The 25,938-nt window shown below is 38.1% G+C and overlaps 1 protein-coding gene across 4 annotated transcripts in view; it reads right to left on the bottom strand.

The window, feature by feature from the left end:
• Window positions 1-25,938, bottom strand: part of KIAA1958 (KIAA1958 ortholog) — a 166,923-nt gene that overhangs the window by 107,558 nt on the left and 33,427 nt on the right. The window lies entirely within an intron of this gene.

Below are 25,938 nucleotides of genomic sequence, written 5' to 3'. Positions count from 1 at the left end.
GGCATGTACCAGTGGTGTCCCAGTATTTCTCAGATCTCTCTGCTTTTCTTTTACTCTAACACATTGATTTGGAACATATTCAGGACTAACAGGGTTTTTTTTGACTGAATGTAAGAACTTCTAGCAGTCCCATCAGCTGATTATTACTCTCTGTCTTCAGTAATCATTTCTGTTCTACTTTTTAGAATTGTTTTTCATCAGATTTATTTTTCATTTAATTCTCTGATTTGATTGCTCTGTTTTACCTATTTTAATGTTAGAAGAAAACTTCCTTAACCTAATAAATAGTATTTATCAAAAAACATAAAACCGGGCTTCCCTGGTGGCGCAGTGGTTGAGAATCTGCCTGCCAATGCGGGGGACACAGGTTCGAGCCCTGGTCTGGGAAGATCCCACATGCCGCAGAGCAACTAGGCCCGTGAGCCACAATTACTGAGCCTGTGCATCTGGAGCCTGTGCTCCGCAACAAGAGAGGCCGTGATAATGAGAGGCCCGCACACTGCGATGAAGAGTAGCCCCCACTTGCCGCAACTAGAGAAAGCCCTCGCACAGAAACGAAGACCCAACACAGCCAAAAATAAATAAATAAATAAATAAATAAACCCAAAGTTAAAAAAAAAATAAAATAAAATAAAACCTTAAAACTGGAACAAGAGATGAGACTGCCACCAAAAATTACAAATAAACAGTCTATTCATGATTATTATTCAAACTGTTCTAAATGTGCTACCTAGCTCTGCCATACAAGGACACAATGAGAAGATGCCTATGAATGAGGAAGAGCGATCTCATCAGACTTCGAATCTGCCTGCGCCTTGACCTTGGACTTCCCAGCCCCCAGAACTAGCGCCCAAAAGTTAACGCTTTTTTATGATTAAAAATATTCTGGAGAGCAGCCAAGATGGCGGAGCTGAAGGACCCTAAGCTCACTTCCTCTCATGAGCACAATCTGCAGAACCATCATTAAAAAAGACTGAAAACAGGACTTCCCTAGCGGTCCAGTGGTTAAGACTCTGGGCTCCCACTGCAGGGGGCATGGGTTCAATCCCTGGTCGGGGAACTAAGATCCCACAAGTCACGTGGCACAGCCAAAAAAAAAAGACTGAAACCTACCAGAAAAGATCCTCTACAACTAAAGATATAAAGACGAAACCACTGGTAGGAGGGGCGGACTTATGATATAACCAAATCTCATACTCCCTTGGTGGGCGACCCAGAAACTGGAGAATAATTATATTACAGAGGTTTTACTGCAGAAGTGAGAGTTCTGAGTCCCACGGTCAGGCCCCCTAACTCCAGGGGGTCCAGCACCCAGGAAGACGAGCCCCCAGAGCATTTGGCTCTGAAGGCCAGTAGGGCTTGACTGCAGGAGCTCCACAGGATTGGGGGAACTAGAGACTTCATTCTTAAAGGGCGCACACAAAATCTCACATGCACAGGGACCAAGAGCAAAAGCAGTAATCTGACAGGAGCCTGAGCCAGACCTACCTGCTGGTCTTAGAGGGTCTACTAGGGGGGCATCTGTGGCCCACCCTGGGGACTTGGACACTGGTGGCAGATATACTGGGGAGCATTCATCTGTGTGAGCTCTCTTGGAGGCTGACATTTTGGCACCAAGACTGGCCCCACCCAACAGCCTGTAGGCTCCAGTGTTGGAACGCCTCAGGCCAAACAACAAACTGGGTGGGGACACAGCCCCATACATCAGTAGACAGGCTGCCTAAAGACTTCCTGAGCCCACAGCTGCCTCTAGACATGCCCCTAGACATGGCCTTGCCCACCAGAGGACCAAGACCCAACTCCACCCACCAGGGGCCAGATACCAGAAGCAAGAAAACTACAGTCCCACAGCCTGCAGACCGAGTCTGCAAATGCAGACCAGACACTATCCTAGAACCAGCTGGCCCCTGGTCCTCGGGTGACGAGAAGGGAGTGTGCATTGCTGGGATGCACAGTACGTCTCCTACAGAGGGCCACTTCTCCAAGGTTGAGAAACATAACCAACCTACCACATACATAAAAATATAATTAGCTATTTAGACAAAATGAGGTGATAGAGGAGTATGTTTCAGACAAAGGAACAAGATAAAACCCCAGAAGAAGAACTAAGTGATGTGGAGATAGACAATCTACCCAAGAAAGAGTTCAGAGTAATGATCGTAAAGATGATCAAAAAACTTGGGAGAAGAGGGGCTTCCCTGGTGGTCCAGTGGCTAAGACTCTGCCCTCCCAATGCAGGGGACCCGGATTCGTTCCCTGGTCAGGGAACTAGACCTCACATGCCACAACTAAGTGTTCGCATGCCTCAACTAAAGATGCTTCATGATGCAACTAAAGATCCCACATGCCCTAAAGATCCCACATGCTGCAACGAAGATCTCGCATGCGGCAATGAAGGTTCCACATGCTGCAACTAAGACCCGGTGCAGCCAAATAAATAAATAAATATTAAAAAGAGAAGAACGGATACACAGAGCAAGAAATTAGAAGTTTTTAAAAAATGTGCTAGCCTATGCAATGAGGCAAGATAATAGACAAAAATATGGAGAAGAATAAAAAAACCATTGTTATTTCCAGATAAAATGTCTACCTAGAAAATGAATTTTTTAAATGGATTAGTAAACAGAGAATTTGAAATTCCAAATAGCTTAAAATTTTAATTTAAACAAAACCAAAAAGACTAGAAAAAATAATTTTATAATTTTGGAATGCTTAAGGCATTTACAATTTAATTAAATTTAAATTTAATTTATTTAAGTGTGGTTTTAAATTTTTAATATGTAAATATTTCAATAATGTTATCATAGAAAACATTCTAATAGCACTTTTCTTAAATTTTTATTATTATCAAATATAGATAAAAGTTGGGACTTCCCTGGCGGTCCAGTGGTTAAGACTCTGTGCTTCCACTGTGGGGGAGGGGTGCGGGTTTAACCCCTGGTTGGGGAACTAGGATGCTACATGCATGGCAAAACAAAAACAAAAACAAATAAAACTAAAACTAAAAAACCCCAACACTTAAGAACCGTGTTTCATTCTGTGTAAATTATACCTTAATTAAAAAATTCAGGCACTCAAGAATAATTTTTAAAACATAGATAAAAGTTGATGGACTAGTAAAATGATCACTCGTATAACCCTCACATAGAATCAACTATTGTTAACATAATAAAACATTATAATGTAAATTTTAAGTATTTTGGTTTTTTCCTAATACCTGATTATAGTAAAATATTCAGATAGTATAGCAAAAGCTAAAACATGGACAGACCTTGAAAACAGTATCTTAAGTGAAATAAGTCGTATGAAAAGGACTACATATCCCATTTATGAAACAGATAGAATAGGCAAATCTACAGAGACAGAATGTAGATTACCGTTTGCTTAAAACCAGGAGTGAGTTTGGGGGGAAACTGAGAGTAAATGCTACTGGATACCATGTTTCTTTTTAGGGTGACAAAAATGCTCTCAAATTGATTGTGGGTGATCAGGTTGCAAAATTCTATAAATATACTAAAAACCATTGAATTATACAGTTTAAATATGTATATTTATAGTATGTGAAATATATCTGAAAGTTATTAAAAACAAGAAATTAATTACAGTGATATCAGTTGACTTCTTTTTTTAAAGGCATTCCCCAAAGTACACTTGAGTAAGGAAAGCAAGATGCAGAAAAATGTGCGTATGATTTCATTTCTGTAACACAATGACAAAACTGCATATATGAATATGTGTACATGTAATTACCTAAGCATGGAATAAATATGGAAGGATATATACTGGGTTGTCAATATGGGTTACCCAGATAGGGGGTGCTAATGTAGGGAGTGGGTGACAAGAGGGGAGGGAGTAGTAGCCATGCAATATAAGGACTGTTTAGACAAACTGCACTTAAAAAGAACCCACAGGGTTTCCCTGGTGGCGCAGTGGTTAAGAATCCGCCTGCCAATGCAGGGGACACGGGTTCGAGCCCTGGTCCGGAAGATCACACATGCCACAGAGCAGCTAATAGCCCGTGAGCCACAAACTACTGAGCCTGCACTCTAGAGCCCGTGAGCCACAACTACTGAGCCTGTGTGCCCCAACTACTGAAGCCCGCGTGCCTAGAGCCCATGCTCCGCAACAAGAGAAGACACCGCAATGAGAAGCCCGCGCACCGCAACGAAGAGTAGCCCCCACTCGCCGCAACTAGGGAAAGCTCATGTACGGCAATGGAGACCCAGCGCAGCCAAAAATAAACAAATAAAAATAAATAAATAAATTTATTTTAAAAAAAAAAGAAACCCATCATGTGTCATGTCTGCAACTTACTTTCAAATGGTTCAGTAAGAAAGTATGTATATGCATACACACAGTTTCATACATACATATATGTACATACACATAAAGATGGATAAAGCAAATATAACCAAATATTAACCATAGTTTTTTTTATTATATGATATATAGTTATTTCTTAATTTTGAAATAATTTTGTGAACAGCTAAGTTTTGTTGCAATGATTTTGAAGGGCTACTTTGAGGGTCATTATTAAGAAAAGAGGCATTACAGTTTTGCAATTCTTAATTATCATTTTAGTGTATCATTTTAGTGTACTGTACACCCTCCTATCAATACACAAGGCAAGCTGATACCACACAGTGGCACACTAGCAGACTGGAAGAACTAATCCCACTAACAGCATGAAATGAGACTGCTACTAAAATGCAGACCCTGTTTTTGATGTTGCAATCCTAACTCCAGAGCTAGGCTACCAGATGCTATTGGGAATGCCACCACTATTTTATATACACATCAGAATCTTCTACTGAACCAGACTACCCCCCAGGAGGCAACCAAGGAAATGATCACTCCAGTCCCATTCTCTTGCATGTCAAGATACTTCCCAGTGACAGACAAGGGTCACATTAGAAAAAAAGAAATTTTCCTCTGGCTTAAGGCCAAAATAATGTTCCTTTGAATATATCTCTATACATTAAGTTAGAAAGAAAAAGTATTTTTTTTTTAAGGCTTTACAAAAAGAAAAGATTTTAAATGCATCTGCCTTTTATTGTGGCACTCTTGCAAATTTTTTGGAGACTGGAATGTATCGTCTGTAAACCACAATCTCCTACCTATGACCCATCCTGAGGACACCCAGAGACATCAGCCTGCAAAAGCTACTCTGCAACTTCCAAGCCTCAGTTCACCTCCTTCACCACCAGAAGCTTAAAAAAAATCAAAAGCAAATAGATAACATAGGTATTTTTAATCCAAAGAGGCTCCCCAAGGTACCTACTGAGGCTATCAGTCTCCTATGAGAGGAATGTGAGGCTGTCCCTCAAAATGTGGTCTGTCTGTTAGCAGCAGCGGCGGCGGCGGCGGCAGCAGCAGCAGCAGCAGCAAAAAGCCCAGGCTCTGTGGCCTTTGGGCCCCTAGGTCTCCAACTTTGCTCCAGCTGAGCAGACATTACTGAAGTCATGGTTTCAATACATAAACACCGAGTGTTCACCTTTATACTCTGATCAATTTGTGTGTATAAATGAAGTAAAAATCCATCAAATAAAGATTTTTGAAAATGAAATAGAATATATTCTAAATTTGTAAACTGTAAAGTATTATTATTATAAAAATAAGAACTGGCTCACCAGATCATCAGTGGAGGAAACCAACTTGAGTTATGGAATATTTTTTTAAAGGCCTTTTAACTTTCAATATCTAGAATGGAGCAAACAAATTATCACCCAATAGAAATCCTTGTAAAATGTGTTTTTTCCTATTTTAAAAGTGCCTTCATTTCCTCATTAAACAAGTAACACATGCCAATTTTTTAAAATTGGAAAATAACAGCAAAGCTGTGTCACACTACCTAATAGGCATTCACTAATATTAACATTTTGGTATTTTCCTTCTAGTCTTTCATTTGTATTTGGGGTCAGTCAGATTCCTTTTAAACAAAGTTGTAATCAAACTAAATATTACTATTTACATCCTGTTATCTTAAGCATTTCTCATGTTGTTGTACAATCACGTCATTCGTTATTCCATCAGCTGTAACTCAAGAATATGCGGAACATATAATACATAATGGAATTACTGACAGTTTCATAACAGTCTCTGAAATATTTAGTTAGAGATAAACATATGAAGAATTCCAGGCTTCTAAAAGCTAAACTTAATTTCTGGCAACCATGACTGGTAATTATAACCAAAAGCCAAATATTATGGAGTCCTTTTTTTAGACTAAGCAAGCTTACCACTCAGCATATATAATCACTGAAACACTTCCAGCATAATGATATCTGCTCAGCTACTGGCAACCATAAACATCGTTGAAGCCCAGAGAAATGTAAAAATTCTCTAATATGATGTGCAAAGCAAAAAATTATATCTGAACAAATTGAAAGCATAAAACTGATCATAAACATAATATATTTTGAGAAAACTCATACTCATATATATTTTCATCTTTGAAAAGTAGCTTTATAAATCATCACAAAAAATAAAACCAATATTGAAAAATGTTTTATCTACTTAATAATAATCTCGAATTCATAAGCACATCAAATTATTTTCAAACTCTATATGAAATCATTGAGGGGAAATTATTTAAAATTTCAAAAAAAAGATACTTGAGTATCCTTATAGTATCAGAAAATAAGGAAGTGCTCAAAAAACAAATGTATGGGAGTATGCCAAAGGAACACAGAAGAGCTCCAAATGGCCAAAAGTAGAAAAGTAGAAAAACGTGAGCAACAAAATAAATAAAGTAGTATTGGATTATAAACCAAAATATAAAATAAATATCCATGAGTCCATACTGATATAAATAAATGATTGCCTAAAAAAATAAATGGGAGAGTAGAGACAAGTCTACTGTAGAGAAGAATTCAGAATAATTTATGTAAATACTGCCTCCTCAAGAAGGTGGAGCATTACTCCCCACCCCTTAAATGTGGGATCCACACAGAGACTTCCTTCCAAAAAATAAAAGTACGGTGGTAGGGGTAGGGGGGAGTACTTTAGCCTGTAGAAACCTGACAAACACTACCTCAGCCAAGTGATCAAGGCCTCAACAGTGATAATGCATGTTGGTAGCATGTACCATTAATATGAAGTGATGAAAATGGCACTTTACCACTGTAGTCTTCTCCCCAAGAACCCATAATCCCCATCTAATCATGAGAAAAATATTGGACAGACCCAAATTGAGGGGCATTCTCCACTCTACATTACTCCTGAAAACTGTCAAGGTCATCAAAAACAAAGAGTCTGAAAAACGGTCACAGCTCAGAGGAGCCTAAAAGGGCATGATTCCTAAATGTAATGAGGTCATGAATGTGATCCTGGACAGAAAAAGGACATTAGGAAAAAACTAAGTATTCTGAATAAAGAATGGACTTTAGTTAATAGTAATTTATCAGTATTGGTTCATTAATTGTAACAAATGTACCCTACTAATGTAAGATGTTAATAATAAGGGAAACTGGATATGGGGCATATGAAAACTCCTTGTACTATCTTCACTGCTTTTCTGTAAATTGAAAACTATTCAGAATTAAAAGTGCATACACAGATACATGTGCATATATACATATACATACACATACACACACATACACACACACACACCACTGACCCTTGAACAATATGGTAGCTAATCCACATATAATTTATAGTTAGCCCTCCATATCCATGGTTCCTCCATGTCCACAGATCCAACCAACTGCAGGCCAAAAGGCCATGTAGTACTATAGTGTTTACTATTGGAAAATACATGAGTATAAGTGGACCCGTGCAGTTCAAACACGTGTTGCTCAAGGGTCAACGGGGTGTGTGTGTGTGTGTGTGTGTGTGTGTAGAGAGAGAGAGAGAAAGAGGTCAAAATAGACATACAGTTATAGATAGGTCATACACACATCTAAGTTCCAAGACAGCAGGGACTTTGTTTTGGTCACTACTCTATACTCCATTGTTAGAACCCCTCCAGGGACTCGATAAACATTTTTGGAATGAATAAATGAACATTTATGTTGTGTGACACTGGTTTTATTTCTATAAAAAGAATATGGTATAAAGGTAAAGTATCACCTAATACTGGCCAAGAAATTAGAAAACATTAACATTAATGGGTCCATTCAACAAACATTTATTATATCTTTACTAGAATCTAAAAACTGTGATGGATGTTGGGGATTCAAAAACAAATAAAATATATGAAATTCACAGTCTAACTCTGAGGAAGAAAGTTAAGGACCTGGATGATACATAGATGATAATGACAGAAAATGATTAAGTATAAGGTTCTTGCTTTGGGTACCATAGGAGCGCATACCAAGGGCTTCTAACCCTGCATGAGATGGTAGGTGGTGAAGGATTCATAAGCAAAGGAAGTCAAGCAGGCCCAAAACAACTGATGTGTGGGGAGACAGAGAAAAATCCTGTCTATAGGTACAAAGCATAGTGTTGGATGGTGCTTGAAAGGCAAAGAGGCACCAGACTGTCAAGACGTCTAGAGAGTCACTGGAGGGTTTTAAGGAGGGCAGTGGCATGGTAAGATGGGTGGCTTCAATAGATGGCATCTCTCTGGACACACAGTAGACAGGGTTTAGGCAGAGTGTGATCAGTTACAAAGCTGTGGGAGCAGATCAGGCAAAGATGGTGAAGTGCAACAGTGGGGAGGGGATAGAGCTGAGAACTATTTAGGAGGTAATAAAGGCAGATATGGCAATTACTGAATATGGATGGTGATGCCTCTTAACTCATTTCTCCATTTCACCCCTTGCCCTCTTTAATCCATTCCCCCCACAGCAGACATAATTATCTTTTTAAAACATAAAGCATATCATCTCGCTCCCCCAATTAAAACCTTCCCATGCCTTCACAGTACATATTCCAAAACTAAACTCCTTAGTGTGGTCTCCAAAAGGCAATATAATCGAGTTCCTGCTTTCTTCTCCAACTTCATCCTGTGCTACCCTCCTCCAGCTATAAAGCTTTTCTTTCAATTCCTTAAATATATCAGGCTCCTTCCTATTTTACAGCCATGTTTATGGCTGATATGTTCTTTGTCCTATGTGTTCCATGGATCTCCACTTAAATGTTACTTCCGAAGAGGCCCAAACTAAAAAGGTCTCTGTCTTATCACTACCAATTACTCTCCATCACAGCAACCTGTTTCCTTCTTTGCACTTAAGATAATTTGCAAGTACAGTTGATTCTTATTATCTGCAGTAGTTATGTTCTGTAAAGTCACTGTGAACACTGAATTAGTGAATACTGAACTCCCAGAGGAAATATAGGGTTAGGTTCCTGTGAGCCTCTGGTCAAAAAATTTTCACCAACTGATCAACACATAATCTTGTTTTATCTGTGTTTCTGTTTAAAGATACCTATTCACTACACTGTATAGTGTTGATTCATGAACACTGAACTCATGGCCAACAGTGCTATAACTCATGCCTGAACAAAGCTTGTCTAACAAGTATTTTCTCTGTAAGACCCATCACAGCTTCTTGTGCTCAAGAACACTAGACAGCACTCTGGCACTACGCTTTGGGGCCATAAACAGTGAAAGGACCAAAAAAAGCACAAACATGCAAAAAACGTGGCACCAAATAGACCATGAAAAGGAGACTTGTTTATAGTATGAGAGCTGAAATAAGAAGGCCAAACATTGCCTTGTTCAACCTCAGCTGGGAATGTGTGCATCAATTCTAATTTTTCGCTACTCTGTGCATGTCTGTGAATGACTACAAAAGTGCTGCAAGTACTAATTTCAGAGTTACAAATTAATGTTAGCAAGTAGGTGGCTTCACAAATATGGCAGAGGCCAGGACTGTCTGTCATCTTAGCATCTGGCACTCAGTGGACATTCAATAAATATTCAGGAATAAATAAATGCATGAATGTCCAACAGGTATGTGGATACAGAAACCTGAAGGTCAATCAGAGAAGAAGCTTAAGATAAAATAACGGCATGCTAAATAATCACAGATGTGGTAAATGCTGGAAAAGAACTTAAACAAGGTTCTATATGATAGGGAATTATATAGGAGACTAAATTAGGACGGTCCAGTAAGGTCTTTCTGAAAAACTGACTCTTAAGCTGAGAATTGAGAAATATGAAGGAGCAAGTCGTGAAGCTGAGTAAGGGGAAAATTCCAGGCAAAGAGAACACTAAGTGTAAAGATACTGAAGCAGGAGAGTGTCTTAATGCCTAGAAAATACGGTCTATTTAAAAGTTGAGATGAAAATGTGGGCTATGTAAACATGTTAGTGCCTGAATGACTTTATCACAAACACCTCCCAAGCTTTTAGAAGCAGTAACTTCAACCTGTTTAGCATCTCCCAGAGATGTACAAAGGGGATTCCTTTTCTTAAACTCTGTAGAGAAACTTAGATAAATATGGACACCAAGACCCCTGACAGTCAAAGATTAGGATGGCACTGGGAGAATTCATCCATGGGGATATGCCAAATAAAAAACATAAAGGGAGCTTTCCAACTTCTCCCACTTCCAAGGCCCTTAATTACAGCCCCTGAATTCCTTCTCTTCTGTGGTCACCCAGGTTGAGTAAGTTGAGGGTCTATTTGTTCCTATTTTGACTATGCAATGAAATAAGTCTGCAAAACAGCAACAGTAATCAAGGACACAATGTGGCTTCTCTCATTCAGAGGAAGCAAAATTGTGGAAACCTATGAGGACTAGAAAATTACATAAAAAAGAAGTACATAATCAATTCCCTTTCATATAATAGGTACTCGGCAAAATTACTTTTATATATGAATAACTATACCAATAAACACCAATAAAGCAAGAGTAACGGCATCATTAGGAACACCCAAATAATTCAGGCCATGAACAGACCACCAGTGGTCCCCAGCCAGAATCAGTCTACTTCACCATTACAGGGAACACACCATTATGAATACATGAAAACCACAGGAAATGCTCATTTTCTCAAGATTTCTTTGCTTACAGGGAGGTCAACTGCTGTGAATTCCAGGACAGAACGTACTTCTAGAGTTTATGGTCCTGAGAGAATGGGCAATGGGTGAATGATGAGAAATCAGAGTAAAGGAGAAAAGGAAATGTGTCAAATGTCAATTCAGAGCCAGCACAGTAAGATGTTCTCTGCTTATTCAGTATGTAGAACACCTGACCAAATACCTTCATTGATGAAATCATCTCTGACACACCAGTTTAAGAGTCAACGTGTATTAAATAAGTCTTACATACTTATTTGTGTTATAACCCTTTATGGAGGGAATCTGGGAAAATAAAACACATGGAAAGTCTCTTCAAGAAGACTGAGGTCCAAACATGGTTAAATCAATTGGTAAAGAATACAATTAAGGGGGGGACCTTCAAGATGGCAGAGGAGTAAGATGTGAAGATCACCTTCCTCCCCACAAATACATCAAAAATACATCTGCATGTGGAACAACTCCTACAGAACACCTACTGAACGCTGGCAGAAGACCTCAGACTTCCCAAAAGGCAGGAAAATTCCCACATACCTGGGTAGGGCAAAAGAAAAAAGAAAAAACGGAGACAAAAGAATAGGGACGGGACCTGCACCAGTGGGAGGGAGCTGTGAAGGAGGAAAGGTCTCCACACACTAGGTAGGCCCTTCACTGGCGGAGATGGGGGGGTGGGGGGGGGAAGCTTCAGAGCCACAGAGGAGAGCGCAGCAACAGGGGTGCAGAGGGCAAAGTGGAGAGATTCCCGCACAGAGGATCGGTGCCGACCAGCACTCACCAGCCCAAGAGGCTTGTCTGCTCACCCACCAGGGCGGCTGGGGACTGGGAGCTGAGGCTCCAGCTTCAGAGTTCAGATCCCAGGGAGAGGACTGGGGTTGGCGGTGTGAACACAGCCTGAAGGGGGCTAGTGCACCACAGCTAGCCGGGAGGCAGTCCGGGAAAAAGTATGGAACTGCCTAAGAGGCAAGAGACCACTGTTTCGGGGTGCGCGAGGAGAGGGGATTCCTTCCCCATGTGCCCACAGAAGGCAGAGCACTGCCTAAGCGAGCTCCAGAGACGGGCGCAAGCCACGGCTATCAGCTCGGACTTCAGAGACAGGCATGAAACACTAACACTGCTGCCGCTGCCACCAAGAATCCTGTGTACAAGCACAGGTCAATACCCACCCACCCACCTGGGGAGCCTGTGCAGCCCGCCACTGCCAGGGTCCGGAGATCCAGGGACAACTTCCCCAGGAAAACACACGGCACGCCTCAGGCTGTTGCAATGTCATGCTGGACTCTGCCGCCACAGGCTCGCCCAGCATTCCAATTACGACTACCATACCATTCCCTCTCCGTGGCCTGAGACAGCAAGAGAGCCCTAATCAGCTGCTACTTTAACCCCCTCCTGTCTGGGCTGGGAACTTGAGGGCAACCTACATGCTGAGGCGGGATCAAAACCAAAGCTGAACACCAGGAGCTGTGCGAACAAAGAAGAGAAAGGGAAGTTTCTCCATGCAGCCTCAGGCGCAGCAGATTAAATCCCCACAATCGACTTGATGAACCCTGCATCTGTGGAATACGTGAACAGACAAAGAATACTCCCAAAACTGAGGTGGTGGATTTTGGAAGCAACTGTAGACTTGGGGTTTGTTGTCTGTGACTGGTTTGTTTCTGATTTTTATGTTTACCTTAGTTTAGTTTTTGGTGCTTGTTATCATTGGTGGATTTGTTTATTGGTTTGGTTGCTCTCTTTTTTAAATTTATTTACTTTTTTATTTGATTTTTCTTTTAATTTTTTTTTTTCTTCCTTTTCTTCTGAGCTGTGGGGCTGACAGGGTCTTGGTGTCCCGGCCTGGTGTCAGGCCTGAGCCTCCAAGTTGGGAGAGTCAAATCCTGGACACTGGACCACCAGAGACCTCCTGGCCCCACATAATATCAATTGGCGAGAGGTTTCCCAGAGATCTCGGTCTCAACACTAAGACCCAGCTCCACCCAACAGCCAGCAAGCTCCAGTGCTGGATGCCCCATGCCAAACAACTAGCAAGGCAGGAACACAACCGCATCCATTAACACAGAGGCCGCCTAAAATCATACTAAGTTCACAGACACCCCAAAACACACCACTGGAAGTGGCCCTGCAAAGCAGAAAGACAAGATCCAGCCCCACCCACCAGAAAACAGGAACCAGTCCCCTCCACCAAGGAAGCCTACATAAACCACTGAACCAAACTCACCCACTGAGGGCAGACACAAAAAACAATGGGAGCTACGAACCTGTAGCCTGCGAAAAGGAGAGACCCCAAACACAGTAAGTTAAACAAAATGAGAAGACAGAGAAATATGCAACAGATGAAGGAGCAAGGTAAAAACCCACCAGACCAAACAAATGAAGAGGAAATAGGAAATTTACCTGAAAAAGAATTCAGAAAAATGATAGTAAAGATGATCCAAAATCTTGGAAATACAATGGAGAAAATACAAGAAACGTTTAACAAGGACCTAGAAGAACTAAAGAGCAAACAAACTATGATGAACAACACAATAAATGAAATTAAAAATTCTCTACAAGGAATCAATAGCAGAATAATTGAGGCAGAAGAACGGATAAGCGACCTGGAAGATGAAACAGTGGAAATAACTGCCTCAGAGCAGAACAAAGAAAAAAGAATGAAGAATTGAGGACAGTCTCAGAGACCTCTGAGACAACATTAAATGCACGAATATTCGAATTATAGGGGTCCCAGAAGAAGAAGAGAAAAAGAAAGGGTCTGGGAAAATATTTGAAGAGATTATAGTTGAAAACTTCCCTAACATGGGAAAGGAAATAATCAAGTCCAGGAAGCGCAGAGAGTCCCATACAGGATAAATCCAAGGATAAACACGCCAAGACGCATATTAATCAAACTATCAAAAATTAAATACAAAGAAAAAATATTAAAAGCAGCAAGGGAAAAGCAACAAATTATATACAAGGGAAACCCCATAATGTTAACAGCTGATCTTTCAGCAGAAACTCTGCAAGCCAGAAGGGAGTGGCAGGACATATTTAAAGTGATGAAGGGAAAATCCTACAATCAAGATTACTCTACCCAGCAAGGATCTCATTCAGATTCGATGGAGAAATTAAAACCTTTACAGACAGGCAAAAGGTAAGTGAATTCAGCACCACCAAACCAGCTTTACAACAAATGCTAAAGGAACTTCTCTAAGTGGGAAACACAAGCAAAGGAAAAGACCTACAATAACAAACCCCAAACAATTAAGAAAATGGTAATAGGAACATACATATCGATAATTACCTTAAATGTAAATGGATCAAATGCTCCAACCAAAGGACAGAGACTTGCTGAATGGATACAAAAACAAGACCCATATATATGCCGTCGAAAAGAGACCCTCTTCAGACCTAGGGACACATACAGACTGAAAGTGAGGAGATGGAAAAAGATATTCCATGCAAATGCAAATCAAAAGAAAGCTGGAGTAGCAATTCTCATATCAGACAAAACAGACTTTAAAATAAAGACCATTACAAGAGACAAAGAAGGACACTACATATTGATGAAGGGATCAATCCAAGAAGAAGACATAACAATTGTAAATATTTATGCACCCAACATAGGAGCTCCTCAATACATAAGGCAAATGCTAACAACCATAAAGGAGAAATTGACAGTAACACAATAATAGTAGGGGACGTTAACACCCCACTTTCACCAATGGACAGGTCATTCAAAATGAAAATAAATAAGGAAACAAGCTTTAAATGACACATTAAACAAGATGGACTTAATTGATAATTACAAGACATTACATCCAAAAACAAGAGAATACACTTTCTTCTCAAGTGCTCATGGAACATTCTCCAGGATAGATCATATTTTGGGTCACAAATCGAGCCACAGTAAATTTAAGAAAATTGAAATCGTATCAAGTATCTTTTCCGACCACAAAGCTATAAGACTAGATACCAATTACACACAAAAAAACTGTAAAAAGTACAAACACATGGAGGCTAAACACTATGTTACTCAATAACCAAGAGATCACTGAAGAAATCAAAGAGGAAACCAAAAAATACCTAGAAACAAATGACAAACACGACGACCCAAAACCTATGGGGTGCAGCAAAAGCAGTTCTAAGAGGGAAGTTTACAGTAATACAATCCTACCTCAAGAAACAAGAAACATCTCAAATAAACAACTTAACCTTACAACTAAAGCAATTAGAGAAAGAAGAAAAAAAAAAACCCAAAGTTAGCAGACGGAAAGAAATCATAAAGATCAGATCAGAAATAAATGAAAAAGAAATGAAGGAAACAATAGCAAAGATAAATAAAAAACTAAAAGCTGGTTCTTTGAGAAGATAAACAAAATTGATAAACCATTAGCCAGACTCATCAAGAAAAAAACGGGAGAAGACTCAAATCAACAGAATTAGAAATTAAAAAGGAGAAGTAACAACAGACACTGCAGAAATGCAAAGGATCATGAGAGATTACTACAAGCAACTATATGCCAATTAAATGGACAACCTGGAAGAAATGACAAATTCTTAGAAAATATAGCACAACCTTCCGAAACTGAACCTGGAAGAAGTAGAAAATATGAACAGACCAGTCACAAGCACTGAAATTGAAACTGTGATTTAAAATTTTCCAACAAACAAAAGCCCAGGACCAGACGGCTTCACAGGTGAATTCTATCAAACATTTAGAGAAGAACTAACACCTATCCTTCTCAAACTCTTCCATAATATAGCAGAGGGAGGAACACTCCCAAACTCATTCTATGAGGCCACCATCACCCTGATACCAAAACCAGACAAAGATGTCACAAAAAAAGAAAACTACAGGCCAACATCACTGATGAACATAGATGCAAAACTCCTCAGTAAAATACTAGCAAACAGAATCCAACAGCACATTAAAAGGATCATACACCATGATCAAGTGGGGTTTATCCCAGGAATGCAAGGATTCTTCAATATACGCAAATCAATCAATGTGATACATATTAACAAACTGTGATATGTGATACATATTAACAAATACCATATTAACAAATTGAAGGATAAAAACCATATGATAATCTTAATAGATGCAGAAAAAGCTTTTGACAAAATTCAACACCCATTTATGATAAAAACTCTCCAGAAAGTAGGCATAGAGGGAACTTACCTCAACATAATAAAGGTCATATATGACAAACCCACAGCCAACATCGTTCTCAATGGTGAAAAACTGAAACCATTTCCTCTAAGATCAGGAAGAAGACAAGGTTGCCCACTCGCACCACTGTAATTCAACATAGTTTTAGAAGTTTTAGCCATGACAATCAGAGAAGAAAAAGAAATAAAAGGAATCCAAATCGGAAAAGAAAAAGTAAAGCTGTCACTGTTTGCAGATGACATGATAGTATACATAGAGAATCCTAAAGATGCTACCAGAAAACTACTAGAGGTAATCAATGAATTTGGTAGAGTAGCAGGATACAAAATTAATGCATAGAAATCTCTTGCATTCCTATACACTAATGATGAAAAATCTGAAAGAGAAATTAAGGAAACACTCCCATTTACCACTGCAGCAAAAAGAATAAAATACCTAGGGATTAAACCTACCTAAGGAGACAAAAGACCTGTATGCAGAAAACTAAGACACTGATGAAAGAAATTATAGACGATACAAACAGATGGAGACATATACCATGTTCTCAGATTGGAAGAATCAACACTGTGAAAATGACTATACTACCCAAAGCAATCTACAGATTCAGTGCAATCCCTATCAAACTACCAATGGCATTTTTCACAAAAATAGAACAAAAAATTTTACAATTTGTATGGAAACACAAAGGACCCTGAATAGCCAAAGCAATCTTGAGAAAGAAAAACGGAGCTGGAGGCATCAGGCTCCTGGACTTCAGACTATACTACAAAGCTACAGTAATCAAGACAGTATGGTACTGGCACAAAAACAGAAATATAGATCAATGGAACAGGATAGAAAGCCCAGAGATAAACCCACACACATATGGTTATCTTATTTTTGATAAAGGAGGCAAGAATATACAATGGAGAAAAGACAGCCTCTTCAGTAAGTGGTGCTGGGAAAACTGTACAGCTACATGTAGAAGAATGAAATTAGAACAATTCCTAACACCATACACAAAAATAAACTCAAAATGGACTAAAGACCTAAATGTAAGGCCAGACACTATAAAACTCTTAGAGAAAAACATAGGCAGAACACTCTATGACATAAATCACAGCAAGATCCTTTTTGACCCACTTCCTAGAGAAATGGAGATAAAAATAAACAAATGGAACCTATTGAAACTTAAAAGCTTTTGCACAGCAAAGGAAACCATAAACAAGATGAAAAGACAACCCTCAGAATGGGAGAAAATATTTGCAAACGAAGCAACTGACAAAGGATTAATCTCCAAAATATACAAGCAGCTCATGAAGCTCAATATCCAAAAAACTAACAACCCAATCCAAAAATGGGCAGAAGACCTAAGTAGACATTTCTCCAAAGAAAATATACAGAATGCCAACAAACATATGAAAGGATGCTCAACATCAGTAATCATTAGAGAGATGCAAATCAAAACTACAATGAGATTATCACCTCACACGGGTCAGAACGGCCATCATTAAAAAATCTCCGAACAATAAATGCTGGAGAGGATGTGGAGAAAAGGGAACCCTCTTTCACTGTTCGTGGGAATGTAAATTGATACAGCCACTATGGAGAACAATATGGAGGTTCCTTAAAAAACTAAAAATAGAACTACCATATGACCCAGCAATCCCACCACTGGGCATACACCCTGAGAAAACCATAATTCAAAAAGAGTCATATAGCACAATGTTCACTGCAGTACTCTTTACAATAGCCCAGACATGGAAGCACCCTAAGTGTCCATCGACAGATGAATGGATAAAGAAGATGTGACACATATACACAATGGAATATTACTCATCCATAAAAACAAACGAAACTGAGTTATTTGTAGTGAGGTGGATGGACCTAGAGTCTGTCATACAGAGTGAAGTAAGTCAGAAAGAGAAAAACAAATACCGTATGCTAACACACATATATGGAATCTAAAAAAAAAAAAAAAAAAAAAGTTCTCATGAACCTAGGGGCAGGACAGGAATAAAGAGACAGATGTAGAGAATGGACTTGCAGACACTGGGCAGGGTAAAGGTAAGGTGGGATGAAGTGAAAGAGTAGCATTGACATATATATAGTACTGAATGTAAAATAGATAGCTAGTGGGAAGCAGCTGCATAGCATAGGGAGATCAGCCTGGTGCTTTGCAACCACCTAGAGGGGTGGGATAAGGAGGTGAGAGGGAGACACAGAGGGAGGGGATATGGGGATATACGTATGCATATAGCTGACTGACTTTGTTATACAGCAGACACTAACACAACACTGTAAAGCAATTATACTCCAATAAAGATGTTAAAAAAAAAAATCTTGGAGCCATCCTGTACTCCTCCTCTCCTCTCTCACTCCACATCCAATCCTTTCACAAATCCTGTTCATGCTACCTTCAAATATATCCAGAACCCAACCACTTCTCATCATCTCCCCAATTATCCAGGTGACCCAAACCACCATTATCTCTTGCCCAACTGTTTTAATAGCCTCCAAATAAGCTAGGTAATTTCCTACTTTTGATAAAGCGTTAATGTTAATAACATGTAACATGTGACATGTTAATATTAGGGGAAGTTGGCTGGGGGGGGGGGTGTATGGAAACCTGTACTATTTTTCCAAGTTTTCTGTGAGCACAAATAGGAAACCAACAGAGGTCTAAGGAGATAAATATATCATATTTTGGAAAGAGCTACTGCTCTCAAATAAAGACTTGATTAAGGAATAATATATTTCATCAAGATTATGTCTCTAGCTCTACCTTAGAGTAGACACAATATAATATTCTACAATTAGCAAATGTAGAAGGCACAGAAGAAACAGACATCAACAGGCCAACACCGCAAACAACTGTTTGCAAACAGAATCCACCGTGGATGCTAGAACTAGTGGTCAAAATTCAGAAGAGAAAAATGATTTACATCGTTTCAAAATATGTCTTCCAAGATATTTGTTAATTATAAAGGGAGGGATAGTAACTTTACAATGGAGCAATTCGGCAGACACCACCTACCCAAGTGATCGAGGTTATCACCAGTAAGATGCACTAAGGACAGAACCTCATTTCTGTGGCAATTTTGTCAGAAAGGTATAACCTCACTTCTATAATGAGAAAACATTAGACAAGTCCAAACTGAGGTTCATTTTTCGAAACAACTGATCAACACTCTTCAGAAGTGTCAAAATCGTGAAAGACAAGGAAAGACTAAAAAACTGTTACAGATTATAGAAGGAATGAAAGAGGAATAACAACTAAATGCAATGTGGGATCCTAGGTAAGCTGGTGGATCAGAAAAGGGACATGAGTGGAAAACTGTTGAAATTCTAATAAGGTCTATAGTTTAGTTAATAGTATTGTGCCAATGTTAATTTCCCAATTTTGATAATTTTACTATGATTATGTAAGTTAATATTAGAGGAAGTTGGGTGAGGGGGGTGTGGAAATTCTGCCCTATTTTTGCAAATTTTCTGAGTCGAAAATTAGCTCAAAATTAAAAATTTAAAAAGAAAAAAAAATCAGCCTTTGAAGATTTCTGTGAAGTTTTAGCTGAAGTGTTTTAGGGAATGTTCTCTCTTGTTCTCTCTTTTTTTGTTTTTTTTTTGGAATGTTCTCTTTTTTAAAGGTAAGGATCATATGATAGTATAGTCATCTTACAAATATTTTCTTTTTGAGTATATTTAATATATATGAATGTATTCAATGAAAACTGTATACTCATAAATAACAGTATGACAATGAATGTATTTTGTTATGAATATATTTGGTGTATGAATATATTCTTGATATGTAATAATATATTCTTACATTGTTTGTTGATTAACTGGCTGGCTTCTCTCTGACAAACTAAAGTCTTACACAAAGGATGTTTCCTGTATACTTCGCTTTTGTTTAATGATGTGTTTATACACTGATAAGGCATAAAATCTGAACTTTCCATTAATAAAGTAATTGCCTTAGAATTTTAGGGCTTTTCTTATTAAAGATTATTTTGGGAGTCAAAACTTATTCTATAGATTTGCCTTAATACCTTTTTTGTTGATGCCTTCCCATTCATCATCCAAATAGGTATTTTATTTGTCTTTTTAAGAGCATAATGGCCTGAGAAATAAGGATATCCCTACACATTATGTAATAAGAAACAATATTTTTGTTAAAAATGAAAGAATACAGTTCAATATGTTTTTGAGAAAGAGGTATGTAGGTGAAAAGGTCAGGCAATTTGGCTATATGAAAACTTTGTTTTTAAAAAGTAAATTAAGAAGGAAGGCAACAGTCTGGAGAAAATATTTGCAACAATATGATAGACAAAGAACTGAGGTCTTTATGGCATTGTATTGTTGTTTCACTTTCATGATTTACAAAAATATAATAATTTGGCTATATGAAAACTTTGTTTTTAAAAAGTAAATTAAGAAGGAAGGCAACAGTCTGGAGAAAATATTTGCAACAATATGATAGACAAAGAACTGAGGTCTTTATGGCATTGTATTGTTGTTTCACTTTCATGATTTACAAAAATATAATAAAACTCCAGTTTTATAGATAAAATGAAGAACAAGAGAAATGTTCAGCCTCAGTGATAATTAAACATAAAGTTATATGTGAATCTCAATACTTTTAAAAAAAAGTCTATCAAATTAGCAAAAACATAAAATGAGATAATGCCCCATTGCTGATGAGAGGAAAGGAGGGGAGGAACTTCTTCTCATATTTATTGCTGATGGGTACCTAGTGGGGGTTTTTATTTGTTTGTTTGTTTTAAACTTAGAAGTTGTAGCGGAGGAAAAACTTCCTTCTACCCTCCTAGATTCTGTGGCTGGGTCTAAGAGTTAAACTGACATAAGACAGATTAACAGGAGAAAAGCATACAAATTTGGTTAATATTTTTTATGTGCACACAGGAGTCTTCATAAGGAAAATGAAGACCCAGAGAAGCAGTTAGGATTGAGAGCTTATACATATTTTAAACAAAGAAATGATAAATTTGTAGAGAAGACACAAGACAAAGGAGTTTTAGCTTGGGGCTGTAAATTCTCAGACAGTGACTAAGAAATAAATAAATGGGGGAAATTAATGGACGATAAAGGTTATTTTAGCAGGTTTGTTTGTTTAGATCCATTTTGGCGTTGACTTGCAGTTACCAGTGATAAGAATGTTCTTCTTTTCCTGTATAAAGAGGGCACCTTTCTCATGGGAAACTATATGACCTGCTTTTAGGTAGAAAGAGGGAGGTCAGAGAGCCCTTTCTGCATTTGTGATTCTCAAATGCTAATAGCTCAAAATAATCAGTATGCCAAAGTGGCATATTTTTGGGGGTGGCATGTTCCGAACCCATGTGAAGTATAATATACATACAAAAGTGAATGTATCGTGTGTACAGTTGATAGGTTTTTACAAATTGAACACGTGTGACTAGCATTCTAATCAATAAGCAGGACATTATCAGCACCCCGCAGGAACCTCTTGTGTTCCTTCTAGTATCTAACATAGCCTTTCTGAAGAAAAATATCCTGACTGACTGCTGAGTAATAGGGTATATATGTTCAGCTTTAGTAGATATTGTTAGTTTTCCAAAGTAGTTCTATCCATTCACACCACCACCATCAGTGTGTCCCTTTTCTTTTTGTCCCCCTTCCTCATGTTTATCATTTTTAAAAGCAGTTTGATAAAATGTATCAAGGACCATAAATATATTCATACCCGTTTATCTAGTGATTCTAATGACTGCAAAGATATAAAAAGATACATGCACAAAAGCATTCAGGGAAGCAGAGACCAGGGACCACAGGCTAAATCTGGCCTGATGCAGCCTTAATCCAACCACAACCATTCCTTGTCTGTGGCTGCTTTTTTTGCTACAATGCCAGAGTTTAGTTGTTAGAGACCTTGCAAAGCAGAAAATGTCTACTATCTGACCCGCTCCAGAAAAAGCTTGATGACCCTTGCAATAGAGCATTATATGGAATAGTGAAAGATTGGCAATAACCAATATATCCATCAGAAGGGGAATTATTAAATGAATCCTTGGTGTAAGCATTTAATGAAATAGGACATAGCCACTTGAAATGATGATTAGAGAGATTATTCATCCAACAAATATTTATTAGGCATTTGCTACTTTAGGTACTTTTCTAGGTGCCTAGAAATCAGTAGAGAGAAAAATTCCTGCCCTTATAGAACTTTTAGTAGAGGAGACAGAATAAACAAGATAAATACAGAAAATAACACATAAGGGATAAGTGCTAAGATGGAAAAAAACAAAGCAGGGAAGCGAGATATGAAATATTTCAGGGTGAGGGCTTGACATTTTAGATTTAGAAGGCCTCACTGAGAAAATGGTTTTTGAGTAAGGACCTAAAATAAGTGAAAGGTCTTGACACTCAGGTAGCTGGAGGAATAGCATCTGAGGCAGAGGGAACAGAAAGTACAAAGGGCCAGACTTGGAAATGTGCCTGATGTGTTCTAGGAACAGCAATAAGGTGAAGGGCTGCTGTAGACAGAAGGAGGGAGGAGTTGCAAGGGATGAGGTTGGACAGGTAACTGGTGGGTAGGGGTGATGATAGATCATGCAGAGCCTTGTGGCAACATGAAAAATCCCTACTATAAATTGTTCAAAAAAAAAAAGCTCTTTCTCCCTTCCATTTCCCTCCCTCTTTCTCTGCTCAATAATGACAGTTATGTAAAGCAATGCATAAGGAAAAGATTGGAAGAAAATACCCTAAAATGTTAACATTTTTAATGTGCTGGGGTTATGAATTATATTTTTCTTTTTGTTAAACTTTCTATAATTTGGAAGGCAGCTATGCTCACCACTATACTACCAACACCTATAATTTGGCTATATTTTATAATAAAAAACATATTTAAAAACTTAAAGGATTTTGCTTATCTTTGTCTTTGAATAATTTAGAAATCAAGTACTTTAGATCCTCCCCAGGTTGACTGTAATCTGCTAGCAGGCAGCAGTGTCTTAAATCATCTGAGGAGTAGTTGTTTTCCTTTTTTTGGCCGCACCATGTGCAGCTTGTGGGATCTATTGAACTTGGGCCCTTGCCAGTGAAGGCGGGGAGTCCTAACCACTGGACTGGCAGGGAATTCCCAGTAGCTGCTTTTTTTAATTATTAATTTTTCAGTGTTTGACCCAGAAGGAATTGTAGGAATGATCTATTTTATAGTTTAGCCCCTTTATTTTATGCGTAAGGAAATGATCTAGAGGAGAGAAGGAACTGGGGCTTCTAGTTCTTTTTCGTGTTTGTATGCTTCATCATCATTTGATGTGAGGTTTTCCAGCACTTTAGTGATTTTTGTGATTAATAATTTACCTAATCTTTAACTTAAAGAAAATCCTTGCAAATAATAATACCTAAATCTGTTTTGTCCAAATTCTCCCAGTGCCAAAACTACTGTAGCAAATATGTGCTAATAACGAATTCTTTTGGCTAGCACCCTGGTTAAGAACATGGACTTTAGACTCAGACTACCTGGGTTTAAATCTTGTTTCTGGCCCTTATTAGTGCTTAACCTCTCTGTGCTTTAGTTTCACATTTATAAACAGGATATAATACTAAGTATATACCTCATTGGGTTGTTGTGAGCATTAAATGAATTCATGTGAGTATAGTGTGAGGCACATAGGACAAATTATCATTGAGGTTTAAATATCTACAAGGGAAGGTATTTAAACACTAGACACCAGAGAAAATTGAGTTCAGCAAATACTTATATTATTGAAAGTCTATATATGTCTCTCTACTTTGATTTCATAGCTAACATGTAGCAGTTTATTAAGAACATTTTAAAGCTAATCATTCTAATTAGCACATTGGCTTCAAACAGTGTGCTGTTGTAGCACTTATACTATAAACTCTTATAGATGGTTATCAGATTTTGGGGAAAACAATGTTTACTTTTATTTTAATAAGAGAAACATGAGTTAGGTCTAAGTGGGTCATGTGATGAAACATGGGGCAGGATGAGTGGTAAAAGGCAAAGGACAGTGTCCAGCCAGCTCTAGGAAAGATTGCTTGTTTACTGGAGCATGCAAGAACTTTGCTTTGTGAGTATATAGGTCAGGACAGTAAAGAGCTCTATTTAAAGAAAGGGGATCAAGTAGAGAGTGATGCATGAGGATGTGACTCAGTCCTTTGAGGGATACAACGAAAATTCTAGTATTTGAGTGTCCCCTAAACTCAAAGAGGCTGAAGGCCGTTGAACTCACATAATGGATATAGTTAAGAATTAACAATTAAAATTTTTTTTTCTAGAAAATGACGATTTCTGAAATACCATATGGTAAAGCTTTTGGTAAAATTTGAAATATGAAGGAAATGAAATTTAACTTATAGAGTACTGTGACATTTTGTAAAAACAATTTTTTTTTGTGAAAAACGTTAAATGTATTTTTCTTTGTGGCATTTATTTAAGGATAATTTTATATACATAGAGTGTCCCTAATGTATTTTGTGCTTTTGCTCATTTGGAGATTGCATAAGATTCTATTGCTTTATACTTGGAAAAATCTGACATTTTTTTGCAATGTTGATATTGTTTTCTTCAGTGCTAAGCCTTCAGAAGTGTTCCTTGCTCAAGCTTTTTTTTTTTTTAAACATATTTAGATCAATGCAGATATAGACAGCAGTGTTTCTGCCACACTAGCTTTATAAGAAAGTTTCTACCTTCCTTGCAAAATCATGCGTTGTTACTTAGGGTTTCTGTGGGCACATTAATTTTGAATAGAACCTGGGGATTGTGCTTATTAACAACTAGAAGTGTAGCAGTTTTGGTAGTGAGTTCCTAACAGCACTCAGGTACTTACATGTTCAGTAGTACATTGCTGTTGTAGCAGCTGTGGTATTTAATTGAATCTGAAGGTCCCTGGGAATCTTCCTAGTCCATTATATTAAAGTGAGTGGAAAGACCTCTGACAAAAAAAAAATTTTAATGCAATTCAGTATTTATGATTTAGTTAATAGTTAAGCTAAGGACTTCTAGGAACATTTCCGAGGAGGGGGAAGGAAACCATACATTTACAGAGACGTTTGTGAAACATGAAATTGTGCTACTGAATTAGCCTTTCTTTACCAGTCCTCTGCTGGTACACCAGGCTCTGGTCCAAGGAGTAGCATATGACTCAGATTCCCCCTTAACACTCTTGTCAGTTACTCTTTTCAGGGTTTAGGTTGATACATCAAATGCACATAATAAATCTGGAGTGCTTAGGAAGGATGTGTGGAATCTCTCTTTCGGTTTTAAGAAATGACTATGATTGAATAGTTTAGTTTGATTCTTTTGAATAGGAATTTTTATTCTGTGAGATAAATGTGCAGCATATTAGCACCAAGGGAACTAAATCTGAATCCACTGGGATATCAGTCAAACCTTCTGTACTTGTAAGATCAAAGTATGCCTCTGAGATAGTGTATCTTTTAGTTTTACTTGGTAATTCTTAATCTTTTTGCCTTTTTTTGACCTCTTTGCGAGTCAGATTAAAAACTTTGCACTCTCAAGCAGCAACGTCCTACTGTATAGCACAGGGAACTTTATTCAGTATCCTGTGATAAACCATAATGGAAAAGAATATGAAAAAAGAATGTATAAATATGTATAACTGAATCTCTGCTGTACAGCAGAAATTAACACAACATTGTAAACCAACTATACTTCAAATAAAAATTTTAAAAAAAGAAAAAAGAGAAAAAACTTTGCACTCTCTTCTCAGAAAATGCACATTTGTACACAAACATATGATTTTGTATAAATTTTAGGAAACATGTGGCCCCCCAATGCGTTATGCTAACAATCTCTATTTTGT

The sequence above is a fragment of the Balaenoptera musculus genome, chromosome 6, assembly GCF_009873245.2.
Source record: "Balaenoptera musculus isolate JJ_BM4_2016_0621 chromosome 6, mBalMus1.pri.v3, whole genome shotgun sequence".
Taxonomy (NCBI): domain Eukaryota; kingdom Metazoa; phylum Chordata; class Mammalia; order Artiodactyla; family Balaenopteridae; genus Balaenoptera; species Balaenoptera musculus.
The sequence above is the reverse complement of the archived record's forward strand: the minus strand, read 5'-3'. Positions and strand labels throughout refer to the sequence as shown.